Raw genomic sequence first — 19,796 nt, 5'->3', positions numbered from 1 at the left:
TTATGTAAGAATTGAGCCATTAGTAACAGATTTGTCACATTCCTTACAGCTGAAAGGTCTGTCTCCAATATGAACTCACTGGTGTGTTCTAAGATATGAAGTATGGGTAAAGGACTTGTCACAATCCATACATTTGTAAAGTTTCTCTCCAGTACGAAGTTTCTGATGCCTTTTAGATTTGAAATCTGATTAAAGGATAGGTCACAGTCATTTCATTTGTAAGGTTTCTCTCCTGTATGAACTCTCTGATGTCTTTTAAGATGTGAGCAACTAGTAAAAGATTTGTCATATAGGTCATACAAGTAAGGTCTCTCTCCAGTATGAACTCTCTGATGTGTTCTAAGATGTGAGTCCTGGGTAAAGCATCTGTCACATTCCCTACATTTGTAAGGCTTCTCGTCAGAATCAATTCTGTAATGCCTTTAATATATGATAACACAATAAAATAAAGGACTTATCACATTCTTTGTATTTGTGTAATTTCTCTACTGGTGCTTTCTAAAGAATAAATAGTGGGGAAAGAATCTGCCACACTCATTGCATTTGTAAGGCTTCTCTCCACTGTGGAGTCTCTAATGGCTTTTCAAATGTGAAAGCTGGCAAAAGACCTTTCCACATTCTTGACAACTATAGTGTTCCTCTGAAGTATGGACATTCTGATGCTTCCTCAAACAGGAATGATAGGCAAACGATTTGTCACATTCTTTCCATTGGTATTGCTTTTCTCCACTATGCATGTTCTGATGATTTTGAAGCGCAGACAACTGAAAGAATGACATTTCACATTCTCTGCATTTGTAAGGTTTCTTCCCAGTATAAGGTCTTATATGTGTTTTATGATTTGAGCAATGGGTAAAAAATCTGTAACAAATGTTGCACTTGTAGGGTTTGTTTCCAGTATCAAACCTCTGCTGTACACTGAAGCTTGAGGTGGTACTGAAATATTTCCCATATATCCCACACTTGGTTTCTCTCCAAAGAAATTTTTGTTGCAGAAAACTATATGTAGAGGTGAAAGAGTCATCATATCCCCCCTTGACTCTGCTCTTTCTTTGCAGTGCATAGTCTCTGGTCTTGAATAATGTTGGAACACAAATTAAAGATTTCTCGCAGTGTTTAGATTTGCAATGTTCTTCTCCAGTGTGCATGTCTATCTGAGTTTGATGAGTCAATAGAGACATCCCCGTGATTACTGTATCTGTCATGATTAAGAGTTTTCTGTAGTTTTACTTGTTTTATAAAGTACAAATGTAGAGGGGTCATGAAGCTATTTGCCAAGGTCATTACATTGGCATGACTCCTTTTTAGTCTTCAAATGCTGGTGGACAGGAACACATTTGCAGTAGTTCTCTGAAAATCAGTAAAATTCAGATTAATAGAACTTGTTCCAACAATATACATATGATAATTGACTCTCTTCCTAAGTTCTCTCTTAAGATAGGTCAACCAGCAACTATTTAGAATAGAGCTCTTAGTAGTCAACCTTAGTCCTTCAATATTATTGTATGGACTGTCAGTAAACAGAATGACAGCCTTCAAAAAAAAGAAATATATAGTTGAGGAGTAATCAATTAACTTTGTAATGGAGCTCACTGATTTTATATTTAGAATACATGTCGTGTTTTTAATATTTTTTTCTGTGAAATTAATGGAAAAGAGTCTAACCCAATCCCAGGTTCACAGTGTTTGTACTTACTAAGTAATATAGGCAGCGAGGAATACTGTTCAGAAGACCCAATTCCTTTAAAGATTAAAGTCTTACTTAAAAGCATCACAGGGTTTATCTCTTTTTTAAAAAATTAGCTTCTTCAAAAGTAATGAATGCAACGACAGTATCCCAGCAGACATCACAGGCTCTTGATCATTTGAGACAGAGCTGTTATGGGCAACTATTGCTTATTTCTGTCCTCCACTGTCTGAGCTCCATACACTGGTCTGTTTCGTAACTTTCCTCACAGGGTTATTCTCAGGTCCACTCTGTGTACAGACTCCTGAGACTATTTCCCTGAAAAGGGTTTTCCTCACACGGTTATTCTCAGGTCCATTCTGTGTACCGATTCCTGAGATTATTTCCCTGCAGGGGGTCTGTGTGTTCTCCAATGGGAATAAAATGAAGGATGTAATATAAAGTTGTTCATATACGGAAAGCGATTACAGAATAATCCTACATCATTCAAATTATAATTTGTAAATAGTTAGGTATTAAAGTCACCATAATTCAGATGTGATAGGCACAATGCTTCATCATTTTTTCTTCTGGACCTGATTTCCTTTTGTATTTCTGGCTGTCCTTGATCTCACTCTCTAAACAAGACTCAGCTCGAATTCAGAGATCTACCTGCTTTTGCTTACTGAGTACTGGGATCAAAGGAGTGTAACACTAAAGCCAGGCTGGCACAGCATATTCTAATAATGACAACAGCCAGGATGCATCCTGGGATCAGGACACTATGCTAAATTAAATGATCAGGAATTCTTTCAAATGGAAAAGAATATCGCAAAACCATTCTCATGTCTTCTTTTCTCTTTCACTTGGAGCTTTCACTGTGGTCTTGCTCATTCACTGTTGAAGGAGGCTGCTCATTCATTTTCTGGCTGCCCTGACTCCCAAAATAATCACACAGAAACTATATTAATGCAATCACATCTTGGCCTATTAGCTCTAGTTTCTTATTGGCTAACTTTTACATCATAATTTAACCCCTTTCTATTAATCTGTGTATCGCCACATGGCTGTGATTTGTGGCAAAGTTCTGGCTTGTCTGTTCCTGGTGGTGGCTACAATGCACTATCCCACCATGGTTGTGGCCACCCTTTCCTCTTTCCTGGGATATCTAGTCTCTAGCCACATTCTAGGACAATCTCATTTGTTCTGGACAAATGACCAGGCCTACCTTACATATAATAATTCATATATTCTGTGAGGTTGCCCATTACCCATGAATAAAGAATAAAGAAGTCTGGGACTGGATTGATAGCTCAGGGTTTAAGAGTACTGACTGGGTCTCTATAGCCTGCCTGCAGCAAGCAGGGTGGGCCCTTTGTTTGCGAGCTAACCAAGCAGCACTGAGTTCCGATCTGGGCACTGGGAGAGCCATCATTGGGGAGAGTGAGTGCGGCGGCAGCCGGGAACAGGGAACTTAGACGTTCCTCATCCCTCCTACACTTCCTGGTCATCCTGCAGGGGCTATACTGCCTGTACCTCCTTTCTCTTCCTATCCCACCCAGCTTACATCCAGAACCGCCCCCCCACCATCTCCCTCCCTCCCTCCCCTCTTTGGCGGCATAGCATCTCCCAGCTCAGCCTGCTCGGGCACTGGGACCAAACCCGAATCGGGAGGGCAAACGGGAGGGCGGTAGTTCCTTTGTCTCCATAACCTGCCTGCAGCAAGCAAGGTAGGCCCTTTGTTTGTGAGCTACCCAAGCAGCATGGATTTCCGATCTGGGCACCCGGAGAGACATCATTGGGGTGAGTGAGTGCAAGCTACCCAAGCAGCACGGGAGTTTCGATCTGGACACCAGGAGAGCCATCACTGGGGAGTGACATCATTGGGAAGGTACATCAGTGGGCAAGAAGACCTGATCCTGTAAAAGAAGATCCATAGGGGAGCATTCAGAGGAAGAGATGGGCAGGCGCCAATGCAAGAATTCACCCAACAATCTGAAAAACAACATGAAAACACCAGAACCCAGCGACCTCACAACAAGAGGACATGAACACTTTAATCAAGAAGAAGTAGAAAAAACTGACTATATGAAAGTGATAGAGGCCCTTAAACAGCATGTAAAAAACGCCCTTAAAGAAATGGATGAGAAGTATAACAGAAAGTTTGAGGAATTGAGTAAATCAGTGAATGATACCCTACGAAACCAAGGAAAAACAATCAAGCAGATAATGGAAACAGTTCAAAACTTGAAAACTGAAATGGAGGCAAAGAAGAAAACACAAACAGAGGGCCGGCTGGACATGGAAAATCTAGGTAAACAAATAGAGACTACAGAAACAAGCATAACCAGCAGAATACAAGAGACAGAAGAAAGAATCTCAGTTTCTGAAGATAACATAGAGAAAATAAACGCACTGATCAAAGAAAACAGCAAGTCCAACAAACTCTAATCACAAAACATTCAGGAAATATGGGACACAATAAAAAGACCAAACCTAAGAATAATTGGAGTGGAAGAAGGAGAAGAAGTGCAGCTCAACGGTCCAGAAAATATACTTAATAAAATTATAGAAGAAAACTTTCACAACCTGAAGAAAGATGTACCTATGAAGGTTCAAGAAGCATACAGAACACAGAATAGGATGGATCAAACTAAAACATCCCCTCGCCATATAATAATCAAAACACAAACCATACAGAATAAAGAAAGAATATTAAGAGCCGCAAAGGAAAAAGGCCAAGTTACTTATAAAGGTAAACCTATCAGACTTACACCTGACTTCTCTATGGAAACCATGAAAGCTAGAAGGTCCTGGATAGATGTACTGAAAAAATTAAGAGACTGTGGATGCAAGCCCAGACTACTATACCCAGCCAAGCTTTCGTTCACTATAAATGGAGAAAACAAAATTTTCCAGGATAAAAACAAATTTAAACAATACATAGCCACGAATCCAGCCTTACAGAAAATAATAGAAGGAAAATCACTAACCAAGGAGTCCAACAATGACCACAATAACTCAGACATCTAGAGACCCTTCACCAGAGCAACTCAAAGAAAAGAAACACACAAACTCTACTACTAAAAAAGTGACCGGAGTTAACAACCACTGGTCATTAATATCACTTAATGTCAATGGGCTCAACTCACATATAAAAAGGCACAGGCTAAGAGATTGGATAAGAAAACAGGATCCAACATTCTGCTGTTTACAAGAAACACACCTCAACCACAAAGACAGGCACCTACTCAGAGTAAAGGGCTGGGAAAAGGCTTATCAAGCAAATGGACCTAAGAAACAAGCAGGTGTGGCCATACTAATTTCTAACAAAGTTGACTTCATCTTAAATCAATCAGAAGAGAAGGAGAGGGACATTTTATACTCATAACAGGAACAATTCATCAGGATGAAGTCTCAATCCTGAATATCTATGCCCCTAATATAAAAGCACCCACATACGTAAAAGAAACATTGCTAAAACTCAAGGCAGTCATCAAACCGCACACACTAATAATAGTAGACTTCAACACTCCTCTCTCACCAATGGACAGGTCAATCAGACAGAAACCTAACAGACAAATCAGAGAATTAATGGAGGTAATGAATCAAATGGACTTAACAGACATCTATAGATTATTCCACCCAAATAGGAAAGAATAGACCTTTTCTCTGAAGCTCATCGAACCTTCTCAAAAATTGACCACATACTCGGTAACAAAGCAAACTTACACAGTTACAAAAAAATATTAGTAATCACCTGTGTCTTATCGGATCACCATGGATTAAAGTTAGAATTCAACAACAATGCTACCCCCAAAAAGCCTACAAATTCATGGAACTGAACAGTCAACTACTGAACCATACCTGGATTCAGGAAGAAATTAAAGTCTTCCTTGAATTCAATGAAAATAAAGACAACATACTCGAATTTATGGGACACTATGAAAGCAGTCCTAAGAGGAAAGTTCATAGCACTAAGTGCCCACCTAAAGAAAACAGAGAAAGCACATATTGGAGACTTAACAGCCCACCTGAAAGCTCTTGAAAAAAAAGAAGCAGACTCACCTAGGAGGTGTAGAAGACTGGAAATAATCAAACTGAGGGCTGAAATCAACAAAATAGAAACACAGAAAACAATCCAAAGAATCAATGAAACAAAAAGCTGGTTCCTGGAGAAAATCAACAAGATTGATAAACCCCTATCCAAGCTAATCAAACGGCAGAGAGAGAATATGCAAATTAATAAGATCAGAAATTAAAAGGGGGACATAAGCACAGACACAGAGGAAATTCAGAGAATCATTAGATCTTACTACAAAAGCCTGTATACCACAAACCTGAAAATGTAAAAGAAATGGACACTTTTTTAGATAAATACCATATACCAAAGTTTGTTTTTTTTATTTTTTTATTTTTCGAGACAGGGTTTCTCCATACCTTTGGTTCCTGTCCTGGAACTAGCTCTTGTAGACCAGGCTGGCCTCGAACTCACAGAGATCCGCCTACCTCTCCTTCCCGAGTGCTGGGATTAAAGGCGTGCGCCACCACCGCCCAGCCCATATACCAAAGTTAAACCAGGACCAGGTGAACAATGTAAATAAACCTGTTAGTCGCGAAGAATTAGAAGCTGTTATCAAAAACCTCCCTACCAAAAAAAGCCGAGGACCAGATGGTTTCAATGTGGAATTCTACCAGAACTTCCAAGAAGAGCTAATACCTATACTCCTTAATGTATTCCACAATATAGAAACAGAAGAGTCATTACCAAATTCCTTTTATGAAGCTACAGTTACTCTGATACCAAAACGACACAAAGACTCAACCAGGAAAGAGAATTACAGGCCAATCTCACTCATGAACATCATTGCAAAAATCCTCAACAAAATACTGGCAAACCGAATCCATGAACACATCCGAAAAATAATCCATTATGATCAAGTAGGCTTCATCTCAGAGATGCAGGGAAAATCTATCAATGTAATCTGTCATAAAAATAAACTGAAAGAAAAAAAACATATGATCATTTCATTAGATGCTGAAAAAGCATTCGACAAAATTCAACATCCCTTTATGATAAAAGTATTGGAGAGATTAGGGATACAAGGGTCATACCTAAATATAATAAAAGCTATATACAGCAAGCCCACAGCTAACATCAAATTAAACGGAGAGAAACTCAAAGCCATCCCGCTTAACGCAGGAACACGACAAGGCTGTCCATTCTCGCCATACCTCTTCAATATAGTTCTTGAAGTTCTAGCAATAGCAATAAGACAACATAAGGGGATCAAGGGGATTCGAATTGGAAAGGAAGAAGTTAAACTTTCGTTATTTGCAGATGATATGATAGTGTACATAAGCGACCCCCAAAACTCCACCAAAGAACTTTTACAGCTGATAAACAGCTTTAGTAATGTGGCAGGATACAAGATCAACTCCAAAAAGTCAGTCGCCCTCTTATACACAAAGGATATGGAAGCAGAGAGGGAAATCAGAGAAGCTTCACCTTTCATGATAGCCACAAACAGCATAAAATATCTTGGGGTAAATCTAACCAAGGAAGTGAGAGATCTATTTGACAAGAACTTTAAGGCATTGAAGAAACAACCTAGATGCCCTTCAATGGAAGAATGGATGAAGAAAGTATGGAATATATACACACTAGAGTACTACGCTGCGGTAAAAAACAATGACTTCTCGAACTTTGCATGCAAATGGATGGAAATAGAAAACACTATCCTGAGTGAGGTATCCCAGACCCAAAAAGATGAACATGGGATGTACTCGCTCATAATTGGTTTCTAGCCATAAACAAGGGTCACGGAGTCTACAATTGGTGAACCTAAAGAAGCTAAGTAAGAAGGTGAACCCAAGGAAAAACATATAGTTATCCTCTTGGCTATGGGAAGTAGACAAAATTGCCGGGGAGAAAATTGGGATCTTTGGGGTGGGGTGGGATAGGGGTAAGGGTAGATGGGGAGAGAAAAGTGAGAAGGGAAGGAGGGGGGAACTTGGGGAAACAGGAGGATTGGGATAGGGGAGCATGGAACCACAATTCTTAGTTAAGGGAGCCACTTTAGGGTGGGCAAGAGACTTGACACTAGAGGGGCTCCCAAGTGCCCAAGATGAGGTTCCCAGTTAGTTCAGGATAGGGAACCTGAAATGACCCTATCCTACAGCAATACTGACGAATATCTTGCATATCATCATAGAACCTTCATCTGGTGATGGATAGAGATAGAGACAGAGACCCACACTGGAGCACTGGACTGAGCTCCCAAGGTCCCAGTGAGGAGCAGAAGGAGGGAGAACATGAGCAAGGAAGTCAGGACCACGAGGGGTGCACCCACCCACTGAGACAGTGGAGCTGATCTACTGGGAGCTCACCAAGGCCAGCTGGACTGTGACCGAAAAAGCATGGGATAAAACTGGACTCTCTGAACATGGCGAACAATGAGGTCTGATGAGACGCCAAGGTCAATGGCACGGGGTTTTGATCATTCTTAATGTGCTGGCTTTGTGGGAGCCTAGCCAGTTTGGATGTTCACCTTCCTAGATATGGACGGAGGGGGGAGGACCTAGGGCTTACCACAGGGCAGGGAACCCGGACTGCTCTGTGGACTGGAGACGGAGGGGGAGAGGAGTGGGGATAGGGGGAGAAGGGTGGGAGGAGGGGGAGGGAAATGGGAGGCTGGGAGGAGGTGGAAACTTGTTTTTTGTTTATGTTTTTTTTCTCCTTTTCTCAATAAAAAAAATTAAAAAAAAAACAGAGAAGTCGACCAATGGAATCGTATAGAAGACCCGGATTTTATCCCACAAACCTATGAACACCTCATTTTCGATAAAGGAGCTAAAAGTATACAATGGAAGAAAGAAAGCATCTTCAACAAATGGTGCTGGCACAACTGCATGTCAACCTGTAGAAGAATGAAAATAGACCCATATCTATCACCATGCACAGAACTTAAGTCCAAATGGATTAAAGACCTCAATATCAGCCCAAACACACTGAAAAGGATAGAAGAGAAAGTGGGAAGTACCCTACAACAGATGGGCACAGGACATCACTTCCTATGTATAACCCCAGAAGCACAGACATTAAGGGCAACATTGAATAAATGGGACCTACTAAAACTGAGAAGCTTCTGTAAAGCAAAGGACACTGTCACTAAGACAAAAAGGCAACCTACTGACTGGGAGAAGATCTTCACAAACCCCGCAACAGACAAAGGTCTGATCTCCAAAATATATAGAGAACTGAAGAAACTAGACTTTAAAATGCTACTTAACCCAATTAAAAAATGGGGCACTGTACTGAACAGAGAATTCTCAACAGAAGAAGTTCAAATGGCCAAAAGACACTTAAGGTTGTGCTCAACTTCCTTAGCTATCAGGGAAATGCAAATCAAAACAATTTTGAGATATCATCTTACACCTGTCAGAATGGCTAAAGTCAAAAACACCAAGGATAGCCTTTGCTGGAGAGGCTGTGGAGGAAGGGGTATCCTCATCCATTGCTGGTGGGAATGCAATCTTGTGCAACCACTGTGGAAGTCAGTGTTTCGGTTTCTCAGGAAATTCGGGATCAACCTACCCCTGGACCCAGCAATACCACTCCTGGGAATATACCCAAGAGATGCTCTATCATATGACAAAAGCATTTGTTCAACTATGTTCATAGCAGTATTATTTGTAATAGCCAGAACCTGGAAACAACCTAGATGCCCTTCAATGGAAGAATGGATGAAGAAAGTATGGAATATATACACACTAGAGTACTACGCTGCGGTAAAAAACAATGACTTCTCGAACTTTGCATGCAAATGGATGGAAATAGAAAACACTATCCTGAGTGAGGTATCCCAGACCCAAAAAGATGAACATGGGATGTACTCGCTCATAATTGGTTTCTAGCCATAAACAAGGGTCACGGAGTCTACAATTGGTGAACCTAAAGAAGCTAAGTAAGAAGGTGAACCCAAGGAAAAACATATAGTTATCCTCTTGGCTATGGGAAGTAGACAAAATTGCCGGGGAGAAAATTGGGATCTTTGGGGTGGGGTGGGATAGGGGTAAGGGTAGATGGGGAGAGAAAAGTGAGAAGGGAAGGAGGGGGGAACTTGGGGAAACAGGAGGATTGGGATAAAGGAAGGTTGGATAGGGGAGCACGGAAGCACAATTTTTTGTTAAGGGAGCCACCTTAGGGTTGGCAAGAGACTTGACTATAGAGTGGCTCCCATGAGCCCATGGTGATGTCCCCAGTTAGTCCCTTGGGCAGCTGAGGATAGGGAACCTGAAATGACCCTATCCTATAGCAATACTGACGAATATCTTGCATATCACCATAGAACCTTCATCTGGTGATGGATGGAGATTGAGACAGAGACCCACACTGGAGCACTGGACTGAGCTCCCAAGGTCCCAGTGAGGAGCAGAAGGAGGGAGAACATGAGCAAGGAAGTCAGGACCACGAGGGGTGCACCCACCCACTGAGACAATGGCCTGATCTATTGGGAGCTCACCAAGGCCAGCTGGACTGTGATTGAAAAAGCATGGGATAAAACCGGACTCTCTGAACATGGCAAACAATGAGGGCTGATGAGAAGCCAAGGAAAATGGCACTGGGTTTTGACCCTACTTCATGTTCTGTCTCTGTGGGAGCCTAGCCAGTTTGGATGTTCACCTTCCAAGACATGGACAGAGGGGGGTGGACCTTGGACTTTCCACAGGGCAGGGAACCCTGACTACTCTATGGATTGGAGAGGGAGGGGGAGAGGAGTTTGGGGGAAGGAGAGAAGGGTGGGCGGAGGGGGAGGGAAATGGGAGGCTGGGAGGTGGCGGATACTTTTTTTTCCTTTTCTCAATAGAAAAATAAAATAAAATAACTTTCAAAAAAAGAGTACTGACAGCTCTTCCTGAGGACCTAGGTTTAATTTCAAGTCCAAGAGGAAATTCAGATCTACAACTTCAGATCCAGGTGATATAACACCTTCACACAGATGTACTTGCAGGCAAAATACCAATGTATATAAAATAAAACAAAAAGAAAACCAAAGTCTAACACAGTACTGTGCATGACACATGAAGAGAACAAAGTTGAGGGATCTAGGAATAATTGGCCAATTGCTATTTCCTATCAGAATCTCATCATATTTAGAGAGAGTTTTCAATTTGCATATTTCAAGTTTTTCTCACAATTAAAATGATGTCAAATTTAATTATAAACATGGAGCTTTATGATATGGGTAGAGCAAGCAACAAAACAGGTGACCTACCATATTTCCTGGCTGCAAGACATGCTAGAGCAATGTCTGAACAGAAATTGTGGGAGTAGTCAACAAATGTCTGATTTTATTAAAGGCTCAGTCGACAAGACGGAACCCATAGATGACACTGCTTGGGTAACCAAGGACACATAGGGGAAACCAAAATCTACTGGTCTATAGGGGGGAAAGTATCAATAAAATGACTCCTAATGATATTCTACTATATTCATATATCAATGCCTTATTCAGTCATCATCATAGAAGCTTCCCCCAGCAGCAGATAGAAAAGATGCAGAGATACACAACCAGACAGTCTGGAGAGAGAGAGTCTACATGAGATGTCTTCATCAAATCCTTCCCCTGAGAGCTGAGGGAACCATTCAGAAGAGGAAGTAAAAGGAGTTTAAGAGCCAGAGGGGATGGAGGACAACAGAAGAACAAGGCCCTCTGAACCAACTAGCCAAGTGCAAGTGAATTCACAGAGACAGAAGCAGCAGGCCTACATGGGTATGCACCAGACCCTCTGCATATGTATTATAGCTTTAAGTCTTATCATGGGACTCCTGAGTGTGAAAATTTGAATGGTTCGCTGATGCTTGTACCTGTTCCTAGTATTCTTTTTCTTTTCTTGGGTTACTTTGTCCAAATTCAACATGATGGTTTTTGCATTATCTTATTGATGTGGTGTCCTTTTGTATATGTGTTGCATAAGATTAAGACAGACATAGTTTTCCTTAGGTATGATAAAAAATAAATTAGATATGAAATGTTCCAGATACAAATAATAGACTATTATAAATGTAATTCGTGCTTAATACATGTTTTGTTATATGTAATTTTACTATATAAAGTTAAAACATTTCTTTTTAAGACAAAAAAGGGGAGATGATGTGGGGTACCCATCTTTATATGCGTTGTTTTTATTAGTTAATGAATAAAGCTGTTTGGGCTAATGGCTTATCAGAGTAAATCTAGGCAATAAATCAGAACAGAGATAGAGAGTAGGCAGAGTCAGGGAAACACCATAGCTGCTGAAGGAGAAAGATGCTGGAAAACCTTACTGGTCTGGGCAGCCGGAAAAAGCAATCAGTCTTCACCTACATCTTATTGCATTTACTTTATGATGCCTGTTTGTTATCTCTAAGAAACTTGGTTTTTTTCTAATGAGAGAAAGAAATGGAGTGGATTTTGAGGGGAAAGGATATGGGGAGGAACTGGGAGAAGTAGAGGGAGGGAAAAGTACAACCAGGATATACTGTATGAGAAAAGAATTTGTTTTCAATGTGAAGAAATAAAAGAAAAAAGATATGGTGGAAATTTTATACATTGCTGAGTTTCTGAATTCATATTGTAACCAAAATGAAGAATGCAGGATACCTATAAAATTTAAAAAATGTAGAGAAAAACCACATTCCATGAAAAAGTTCCTACTACCAAGCATTTCCTAGTCTCCTGTTCTTTCCAAGACAGATTAACAGAGAACTCACAACCTGTGAAGTCAATACATACAAAGGATAAGTTCTAGAATCAAAATATATTCACCCACAGAGATCAGATTATTGTAATTCTCCAACATCACATCGATGTACAAAGTCCTCTGAGCTGAGTCCAGGCATTCCTACTTTTTTTTTTTTGAGAAGTTCACAGTCACATCCCTGAATGTCAACAGACCTTGAAATAAAAACGTACATTTTGACCAAGTAGTATAAGGAAGAGTGTTTTCCTGGATATAAGGAGACATATGGATATCAGGGATATAGATATGAATGAAGACAAGTAATCAAAAAGATTATTTCTAATGTAGTCACACATTATTATAAATTTTATAAATCTGTAAAAACAGCATGACACAATAGTGTCATAAGCATATACATGAAAAAGACATAAATTTAAGGTCTAGATACAGTTATTGATCTACTAAGGATGCTGTGTTCATATCCCACAGGACAACAGGATACATGCACCAGAAGGAAGATTCATGATGAGGAAATATGATTTTAAATTCTGCACCTGTAAATCATGCTAAAGACTGATACTGAATCAATTCTGTATGTATTGGGGCCTTACATGACTCTATTATAATAGGCTCAGTTGGGATGTTTAAACTTTAGGTCAAATGATACAACATTAAAGGAAGAAGGGAGTAGCTATGAAAGCAAAATTCATGACTTACATTACAGGCAAAGAGTTTTGTTTTTTCCACAGTAAGAAGAAGTGTAACAACATTGAAAACTGGTTATTTTAACATTAACATAAAATCATGTAGTTTGTAGAGTTAATTTTATAAGAATATTTGAGTCACTACTACACAGAATTAAAATCCACACTAGATATATTTGGTGCAATCTAAAATTGTCCTAACAATAGGCATAAGGCAATGTAGAAAAATAACAATTTTAGAAGTTTTGAAGAAAATTTCATTGCTACATAGTTATAAAAATTGAGGGAAGTCCAAAACAAATTAAATAATATTGAAATTACAACTAAGCATATACATATAAGTATCATAACTTGGATGCATTCATGTTAATAAATGAATATATTAAATTGTGTGAGAATTATAGTATCTTTCACTGCTTTTCAAATATAATAGATAATAGAAGAATGGCTCAGGAGAAGCTATGACCTATTGAGTCTGAATTTTGTAGTTTTCAATGTGTCCCTTTTTAATACTTATGCTGTATTATTGTCTAACAGATTTTAGGTTAGTAGTGTTCATAATTCTTTTAGTTCTCTGGAAATGGAAATGGTGACATATTTGTCTGAGTCAGGATAGCAATGCAAACCTGCAGGCCAAGAGTCCATTTCCCAAATCTCCATTTTAAAACACTACAAATTCTGGGTAGGGAAATAGAGCCATGATTCTCCCAGAAACTGACTAGAACAAAGCAATCATGAAGACTGCTCTTTCTGCATCAAATGTGATGGGTTATACACATCAATCAGTCAATACCCCAAGACACTTTTACTTATGCTTCCCACTTAATACTACATAATGAGTCTCTGCTAGAAAGGGCTGCACCATGGGATCCTGTTTGAGGGGTTGACGGGGTGGGGTGAGGAGGAGAAATAAAAAATACTGATTTCTCTGGTTTGGGAAGTTACCATTGAACATCCTAACCAAGTTAGTGGTGTGAGTAGCAATTCTCCTGAGAGAAGCAGATATTAGGTATCAACAAACAAACACATCATCACTGTTGTGACATTAAACACCAAGGTGAAATATGAGCAGATTCCAATCTGAATCTACACTCAAAAACATCATTTTCATGGTACAATCAAGTCACAAGTGTCAGCCATGTTCTGCCCCTTATAGTGTACTTATAATATAAGGAACACAGTATCAAGGATCAAGGATAAGTCTTTTATAATTCCACATATATTTAAGATGCTGTGGCAACTGGTCTATATATTTCAACATACATTTTTTTAAAACCTTGATTCAACAAAATGGGATTTCCCCACAAAAAAGCTGACATGGCACAGTAGTTCTCATGCAATAATATGTAAGGATGTAAGGATGTACATAGATGTAAGATGTAAGGATGTACATAGAGTACAGCAGTTGGGCAGCACTATAAATTTTTTTGTTTAAATGTTAGAGTGGAAATATTTTCAAAATTACCAGTGATAAGTTCATGTGTGCTATTTAGCCTCAAAAAATGGGGGTAGAGAGGCAGATATTGGAAAAGTACTACAGAAATTATGGGACGATATTTTATAACTGTTTTCATAAAGACAGCCGGCATGGTCATAAAAGTCGACAGGAGGATAACAGAATAGACGACCCAGAGAGAAAAACCAGAAAGATATTCTTACTTAATATTTAATAAAGGAGGGGAAAAGACAGATTAGAAAAATATGGCCTTTTCAAAAATGGTGCTGGCAAAAGTGAATCCAGCAGGAAAGTGAAATTAGATTATTACCTTTAATCTTGTACAAAAATCCATTAAAATGAAACAAAACCTTATTTAAAACCAGAAAGAGAGAATCCTAGAAAACATAGGGAATACCCATGAGGACATTAGGATGTACAGGATTTATTGATTAAATGAACACTAACAGCAGAGGAACTGACTCAAGTATCAACAGATGGGCCAACATGAAAATAAAAATTTCTGTACGTCAACAGAAACAATAGCAGAACATACAGACACCCATGGAATGGGAGAGAATCTATACCTGTGACACTTGGGATAGGAGCTCATATTTAGAACTTACTGAGAATTACAGAAATTAAATACCAAGGAAATAAAACTGTTTATTGAAAAATGAGAAAATGAGCTGAATAGAAATGTTTCAAAGACAGACACTGAATACTGAATGTAATAAAGAACAAGGAACCGCATGAAAAAAAAAACAAAGCAACAGAATTCTACCAGGTTTCTTGACAATGACCTCAAAGTCAGAAGATCATGGAATGACATTTGAAGCTTGATGAAAAAAATCACCATAAACCATCTTGTTGAACCCAAAATAATATTCTCTTAAAATTGATGGAGACATACATGCATTTCAAGATAGTCTCGAGTTAAACACAATTCACTTCAGTTAAGCAGCACTGCAGATAATAAATTAGAGACAAGGCACACACAAAAGAATCAGAGGAAATTTCCATAAGTACATGGGAAACAATAAATTTCATGTGAAAAATGAATATATACAGGAGAACTGCAAAGTAATCATCCATGAGCAAGCAGCAAACTACTAATTCTCACAAAAATGGAAGAATACTATGAATATTCCAACCAGCAACAATATAAAAAGCATAAAGAATAAAAACCTGTAAAGAAATATCTAGCCACTCTGGAAATCAATACAGAAAATCCTCAATTAAATAAACAAATTCTCATCTTAAATTCAGCCCATGACCCAGCTGTTCAACTCCTTGGCATATGCTCAAAAGACTCAACATCCTACTCCACAGACACTTGCTCAGCCATGTTTATTGCTGCTCTACTCACAATAGCTACAAAAGGGAAACAATCTAAATGTCCTTCAACTGACAAATGGATAGTGAAAATATGGTACACATACGCTATGGAATATTATTCATCTGTAAAGAAAATTGAAACCATGGGCTTTACCATTTAGCTAAAGGATGGATGTAGAAAAGGTAATATTGAGTAAGGTAACCCAGACCCAGAAAGGCAAACAGTGCATGTTCTCTCATAGAAAGTTCCAAATCTTCAGATGTGAATATAAAACGTAGAGTAACTGCAGAATCTAAAAAAGTAAAAAAAGAAACCATTGTGGGGTATGGGATAGGTAATAAAGAAAAGAAAAATAATGAACAAGTGATTTTTAAGGGGGCAAAGGAAAAATAGCAAGGGATTTACTTATGGAGAAGGGACAGATATAAACACAGAAGCAGGGTAAAAATAACAGTCTGAAACAGTCATGAGGAATCCATCTATTCTTTGACTATTATCCATCAACCAAACATGCCTATCACAACATATAAATCTGTATATGCATATACATTTAAAGTGTAAATTAAAATTTCTCAGCTGAAGCCAACCATTAGAGAATTCTTGCCACAATAATAATGTTCCTCGCAATAGCCATATATTTTCTAACAAAAAAACCAACATTAGGTGTAAGAATCTGCTTTGAAACTGTTGGTCACAACTGTTCATGAAACTACCAAAACATTCTAGGCTATTGCTGTTACCAAGTGTTGTCACCTAGAGGCAAAAGGTGAGTCCCTGTTGTTGAAAACTCCATGCATTTCAGACTCAAAACACAGAAGACTCCAGATGGAACTTTCCCAAAGTCTCCAACCCTAAGAGAGACATAGGTGGATCTAATTTTCATAGGAAGTAGAAAAAGACAAGATCTCATAAATAAACCGGGAGCATGGGGATCATGGGAGAAGGCAGAAGGGGAGAGGGGAAGGGAGAGGAGCAGAGAAAAATATATAGCTCAATAAAAACAATAAAAATATGATAAATATCTACAAAGATATATTACTCAGCTGTAGATGAAATGAAAGTGTGAAGTCTGTGCCAAAACTATCATTATAAGAATAATCTTCTAGAATAATTGAAATTATCTGTTGGTGCTTGCAAACTCGGTTCTCTTTTTTATGGTGGAAGGACAGAGCCTTCAAACGGACAAACATCCATGCTAACTTTCATGTTAAATCCATTCTTTCTTCAAGAGAGTGTCATATAGAACTTGGCATTCCTGTAGAACTTTTAGATATTAATCTTGAAAGGAAAGCCTGTAATATTAATTAAATCTGAAACTGTTTTTGTGTTTTGTTGGTGGTGGCTTTGTTTGCGAGTTCCACAGGTATGGTTTTAAACATAAACATTTAAAAGTAAACTTTTCTCCAGCATTAATTTTCCATCTGAGACATATGCACCTGTGATCTCCAAAGTGAATTCTAGGGCAGTCAGAGCTACATGGGTAGACTCTGACTTTTGTTGTTGTTGTTGCTGCTGCTGCTGCTGCTGCTGCATAATTGATGCTATCCTTTTATTTTTTTTTAAAAAAAAGTAAAACCAAAAGAAAATATGTTTTTTTTTCATTTTACATACCAATCCCAGTTCCCACTCCCCCTTCTCCTCCCATTCCCTCTACCTTTCCCCCACCTCACCCTTCCCTAACCACTTCTCAGAGAGAGTAAGGCACATTGCTTTGATGAAGAACCAAGGCCCTCCCTACTATATCTAGGCTGAGCAAGGTATCCACTCAAAGGTAATAGGTTTCAAAAGCTAGTACAAACAGTAGAGATAAATTATGGTCCCACTGCCAGTGGACTTGGAGTCTGCCCCAGCCATACAACTATCACCCACATTCAGAGGGCCTAATTTGGTTCCATTCTGGATCCTTCGCTGCCCAGCTATAGATGATAAGCTCCCATTTGCTCAGCTAAGCTCTTTGAGTGGGTATCTTCATCATGGTCTTGACCTCTCTGCTCATATTCTCATTCCTCCCACTATTTGACTGGACTTTGGGAGCTCATCCCAGTGTTCATGGCGGATCTTTGCCTCTGAGTCCATCCGTTGCTGGATGAAGGTTCTATGGTGACATTTAAGATAGTCATCAATCTGACTACAGGTCAAGGTCAATTTAGGCACCCTCTCCACTACTGTTTAGGGTCTTAGCTAGGGTCATCCTTGTGGGTTCCAGAAGTGGGAGACAAAAACAGAAAATTAAGAAAAAAAAAAGAAAAGGAAAGGAAAAGGAAAAAAAAATAAATGTGGCTTCTTTTGCTGAGATCTTAATGTTGCAACTTAGGACCTAAAAAGTCACAGTATGCTATCTGAAGGTATCAGATTAAAAAGGCCCCACTGGCCATGCCCTGCTAGGGGCCTGGAGGATGTAGAGCCTGTTTGTTTGTTTGTTTGTTTGTTTGAGACAAGCTTTCTCCGTGTAGCCCTGAATTTCCTGACACTCACTTTGTAGAGCAGGCTGGCCTTGAACTAAGAGAGCGAGTTCCCAAGTGGTGAAATTAAAGGCCTGTGCCACCACCACCCACACCTAGAGGTTTTAATGTGTACATGCTGGCACTTTCAGCTGCTGTTGATCATGCTCGGTTCAATCCATTTGCTCATTTATACTTACATTATCATTTGCTTCCTGTGTAATTTTTTGATTCTGGGTTTTTATCCATTGCAGTATAAAAAATAGCTAATAAATATATCTGCTGTGTAGGGTGGCTCTTCATTCTTTTAATTATTAACTTTTCCCTACATTTTAAAAAATATTACACAATACTATTTGACTATTACTGTTGCCCCTTCGTGCTACTCTGAAGGATTCACTGTTTCAGATCATACATGAAAGTCTGTGATTCCTTGCATGGTAGGAGACTCTAGGTTCTTATTTTCATATGTGCATAGATTCTTTTCCCAATACTACTGTTTGAAGAGGCTATCTGGTCTACAACATGTGTTTGTGGTATTTTGGTGACATTCACATGGTCATTGCTATCAGGCAAGTTCTGAACCTGCTGCTCTATTGCATTGGGCTGATCTGGAATCACACTGGGATAGCTTGAACATTATAACATTTTCCTGGGTTTCCTCTGTGCGCAGGGAATTTGTATCAATATAAATTCTAGATTTCTCTTTATTGTCAACAGTTGATCCTACAGAGAAGGTCCTGAAGCTCAGAAATGAACAACTAAATAGGTTCAGGAAGTCCCCAAAACTCCAAGATTCACTAGTGCCTTCCTTCCTCAGCATATATAATCAGTAATGATTGCTAACACTTACAGACAGCTGAACTGCAGAGATGTTCAGATCAGCCTTAAAGCAGACACCAGTCAAGTTGCCTGGACCAAACAATGTAGTACAGAGGAGTGGCGGGCTGTGTCCCGTTGCCTGGCTAGCTTAGCCCTGAAATAATTACACAGAAACTGTATTCATTTGAACACTGCCTGGCCCATTATCTCTAGCCTGTTATCGGCTAGCTCTAACATCTTTATTAACCCATCTCCATTAATGTGTATTGCCACTTGACTGGGGCTTACCAGCATGAGTCTAACCAGTGTCCATCTTGGGCAGAAGAATCATGGCATCTGCCACACTTCCCTTCTTCCCAGCATTCTGTTCTGTCTACTCTGCCCACCTAAGGGCTGCCCTATTAAAAGGCCAAGGCAGCTTCTTTATTCAACCAATGAAATCAACACAAATACAGAAGGACCTCCTATACCATTTCCCTTTTCTGTTTTTAAAAAAAGAAAGGTTTTCACTTTAACATAGTAATACATATAACAAAACAGTTATCAAGCAAAAATTACAGTTAAATATTTTTATCTATATTATCTTTTATCATAACTAAGGAAAACTATAACTATCCATTCTTCAACTCCATCAAAGACTCCAGAAAAATATAATATTACCTGA

General features: G+C 39.0%; 1 pseudogene; it reads right to left on the bottom strand.

Moving 5' to 3' along the window:
• On the bottom strand, nucleotides 1-17,402 carry LOC121449788 (annotated as a pseudogene).
• Nucleotides 17,403-19,796: the final 2,394 nt, after the last annotated feature.

The sequence above is a fragment of the Microtus oregoni genome, unplaced genomic scaffold, assembly GCF_018167655.1.
Source record: "Microtus oregoni isolate MIOR12 unplaced genomic scaffold, Mior012 000006F_ref0000085, whole genome shotgun sequence".
NCBI classification, from domain to species: Eukaryota; Metazoa; Chordata; class Mammalia; order Rodentia; family Cricetidae; genus Microtus; species Microtus oregoni.
Note: the sequence above shows the minus strand (reverse complement) of the source record. Positions and strands in the feature narration are given on the sequence as shown.